We start from the raw sequence: 4036 nt of genomic DNA on the forward strand, positions 1-4036 counted from the left end.
AGAGACCTGGGGCAGACAGAGAGAGAGACAGAGAGAGAGAGAGAGAGAGAGACCTGGGGCAGATGCAGGGGGAGAAGAGACCAGGGATGGAGTGGGAGAGACCAGGTGCAGAGGGAGACAAGGGGGATACAGAGAGATATGGGAGAGAGACCGGGGCAGAGAGAGAGGGAAACAGGGGAGGGAGAGAGAGAGGCATGGGAGAGAGAGACCAGGGGCAGAGAGAGATACATGGGAGATAGAGAGAGACATAAAGACCAGGGGCAGAGAGAGAGAGGGAGACATGGGAGAGAGAGACCAAGGGCAGAGAGAGAGAGGGTCCTGTGGCAAAGGGAGAGAGACAAGGGGCAGAAGGAGATATGGGAGGGAGAGAGAGAAACAGAAATACCTCCTGGGGCAGAGAGAGAGACATGGGAGAGAGAGACCAAGGGCAGAGAGAGAGAGGGTCCTGTGGCAGAGGGAGAGAGACAAGGGGCAGAAGGAGATATGGGAGGGAGAGAGAGAAACAGAAATACCTCCTGGGGCAGAGAGAGAGACCTAGGGCAGAGAGAGACATGGGAGAGAGAGACCAGGGACAGAGGGAGAGAGACCAGGGGCAGAGGGAGACATGGGAGAGAGACTGGGGCAGAGAGAGAGAGGGAGACATGGGAGGGAGAGAGAAGCATGAGAGAGAGAGAGAGACCAGGGGCAGAGAGAGAGAGATGGGAGATAGAGAGAGACACAGAGACCAGGGTCAGAGAGAGAGGGAGACATGGGGGAGAGAGACCAGGGGCAGAGAGAGAGAGAGAGGGTCCTGGGGCAGAGGGAGATATGGGAGGGAGAGAGACAAAAAGTCCTACTGGGGCAGAGAGAGAGAGAGAGACAGACCAGAGGCAAAGGGAGACATGGGAGAGAGAGACCAGGGGCAGAGAGTGACATGGGAGGGAGAGACCAGAGACAGGGAGACATGGGAGGGAGAGAGAGAGAGAGAGAGAGAGAGAGAGCAGGGGCAGAGAGAGAGGGAGACATTGGAGAGAGAGAGAGAGAGAGATCAGGGGCATAGAGAGAAAGAGACATAGGAGAGAGGGGCTGAGAGAGAGGGAGACATGAGAGAGGGGGGGAGACATGGGAGAGAGAGGCAGAGAGAGATGGGGACATGGGGAGAGAGACCAGGGGCAGAGAGAGACAGGTAGACATGGGAGAGAGATAAAGGAGACAGAGACCAGGGGCAGAGAGAGAAGGAGACCTGGGGCAGAGGATGTAAAAGAGAGACCTGGGTCAGAGAGAGAGAGACCTGGGGCAGGGAGAAAGACATGGCGCAGAGGGAGAGGCAAAATCCAGCTCCTAGTGACTAATAAAGGTAGAATTGTAGCAAATTAACAATAATATAATGACCGAGAAATACTCCTAAGCACTTTACTATCCCTGTTAGTAGGTGGGTTAATATGAGCACTGTGTGTTCTTTCACCTGAAACCTCCTCGTGCACTCTAGTCAAGAGAGTATTTCTCAAACAAGATTTGTATACTGGCTGTACAGGAACAGAAATCAGTGTCACTTAAATTGGCAGTACTATGTGACCACACACTGCGGTGTGTCAGTGTCTGAGTCTTAACATAGAAACATAGAATTTGACGGCAGATAAGAACCACTTGGCCCATCTAGTCTGCCCCTTTTTTATTTTATCCTTTAGGCAATCTCAACCCTTTTTTAACCTTAATTCTTTGTAAGGATATTCATATGCCTGTCCCAAGCATGTTTAAATTGCCCTACAGTCTTAGCCTCTACCACCTCTGATGGGAGGCTATTCCACTTATCCACTACCCTTTCTGTGAAGTAATTTTTCCTTAAATTTCCCCTGAACCTCCCCCCTCCAGTCTCAATGTATGCCCTCGAGTTCTAATACTTCTCTTCCTTTTTCTTGGTGCAGGTCGTGATTTTTTATCCCAATACACTGTACCACTCGTGTGCATGTGCAAATGCACTAATATAGCCAATGGCAATGCCACCCACTATGATCTACAGGTAGTTGGTACCTGAGTGGTCGTGCTTTCCAGAAGATGTGCAGCGATTGTTAGTACCAGTGCCGGCTGCAGGTGTACGATACATGCGCCCTGTGCAAGAATTATCAGAGCGCCTCCCCCTAATCAATCTCTGATATGTATATATATATATATATATATATATATATATATATATTTTACTGTTACATAGAACCAGTGTGTAGGAGTGATGTTGTGGTGTCCTGTAGTGTACGGCTCTTACTGACAGGTGCCTAGCTGCTGGTTTGGATTGTCAGAGAATATAGCCATTGTTAAATGTAAAGAAAGGTATGAGTAAACCAGAAGTTTGGTTTTGGAAATATGATGTGTAATTCCCAAAAGACAGATATTGCATCTTCTATAACGCTGCTGGGGGCTATTACAATGGGATGCGGTAAGGATCCCATCATTCGGAATACCAAAACTGCTCGGAATACAGACATGGATCGAAAATGCCGGCGGTATCCTGAATGCCAGGAATCGTATCCCGAATGAAGGACTGCTGGGACTCTAGATAGGTAGGCTGTGAGTAGGCGGGTTAGTCACTCCCGGAGAGGGTTATGGTTTGGCTGCAGGGGTGGGTGGGTTAGGTTTAGGCTGCGGGAAGGGGGAAGAAGGGCCCTGTATGCAGAACTCGGCAGCCTGGCTGCACTACAGAAAGGTAACTGCAGGGACAGCAGGGCGCACTGCAAGCAGCAAGCCCACCATCTATTGCCGCAATTGATTCTGCAGAGCCGGCAGCTGCAGTAAATGGGCTGTGCACTGAGGGTCAGAAAATATTTAATAGGTGCTGCCAGCAGATTGGTCCCATAGAGTGGCGCCACTGTTTGACCACACTGGTCGACAGCCCTCAAGCCAACCCAGGCTATTACGCCATGTCGGATCTGCTCATCAGTGTGGGTGCGCTAGTCACACTATCCATCCCCGCTCACTACATTGAATCCTAAACCTATGACACTGGCCTCCGACATCCAGCCTACCCAGTGACGCTGGCTCCAAGAACTGCACAAATCCTCACCCCATCCTGCTCATATTGGCTCTGCTGCATCTACCCTGCCCCCCTACGTCTTGAGCAGAAAAGTAGTAGTGCATACAGGAATTCCGGGGGACACTGATTTAATAGGTGAACACCAGGCGTGATGTCCAGCAATGGACACTCCGCCCACTAGTACACTGTCCTGGCCAGCTGCACCCCATCTGTTGGGCCTGCCACTGCGCAGGGCACACTCCCTGCTCGGTCCACAATTGTTACGCATCTGCTTATTTACCTTGGTAATCAGATCACTTCACCTATTTGGGGGTTTAAAAAAAATCCCAAGAAACCTGAGACTTCTTTATAATCTTACCGTCACTCAGCAATTGCTTGGGATCTCTGTTGAGCTGGAGAGCTGGAAATTTCTCCCCATTTCATATATCTTGGGAGGCTCTACTGGATGCCCAGAAGAGAGGACAAGGACAAGTATCCTGGAGGGAAGATGTCTGAGGGACACCCACTTCCTGAGCGAAGTGGAAGTTCTGGGTTGCCAATGATGTGAATCATGTTAACTTGTTCCCATCCCCTGCTTCAGAATGCCGGCAATCCTGGTAGAGCCACAATGACGCAAGGCTGTCATCACAACCCCTAACACCGCCCACTTGACAGAAACATGCCCCGCGTTGCCGACCTGTAGGGGGCAGCCCAAAAATTGGCAGCTATGCCTAACATGTTGTGGCACTTTATTCCCACAATAGTTGTAGAGCAATAGATTGCCTTATCTTGTTATAAATATGACATTATCACAGGCAATAATTATACAGTCATGGAAAATCAGAGGGCATGGGGAAGTGGTAAAGTGGTTTATGAGCTGTGCTTACTCTGTATTAAAATGTGAGAGTGATAGGGAAGTGGGAGTGTTATCAAAGGGTCCATGGTTGTTCCTCCAAGTACTAATTGCTTCCGATATGTATAAAATTGTGGGGCTGATTTATCAACTAGTTTTATCATATACAGGTTGAGTATCCCTTATCCAAAATGCTTGGG

This window comes from Pseudophryne corroboree, chromosome 6 (genome assembly GCF_028390025.1).
Source record: "Pseudophryne corroboree isolate aPseCor3 chromosome 6, aPseCor3.hap2, whole genome shotgun sequence".
NCBI lineage: Eukaryota > Metazoa > Chordata > Amphibia > Anura > Myobatrachidae > Pseudophryne > Pseudophryne corroboree.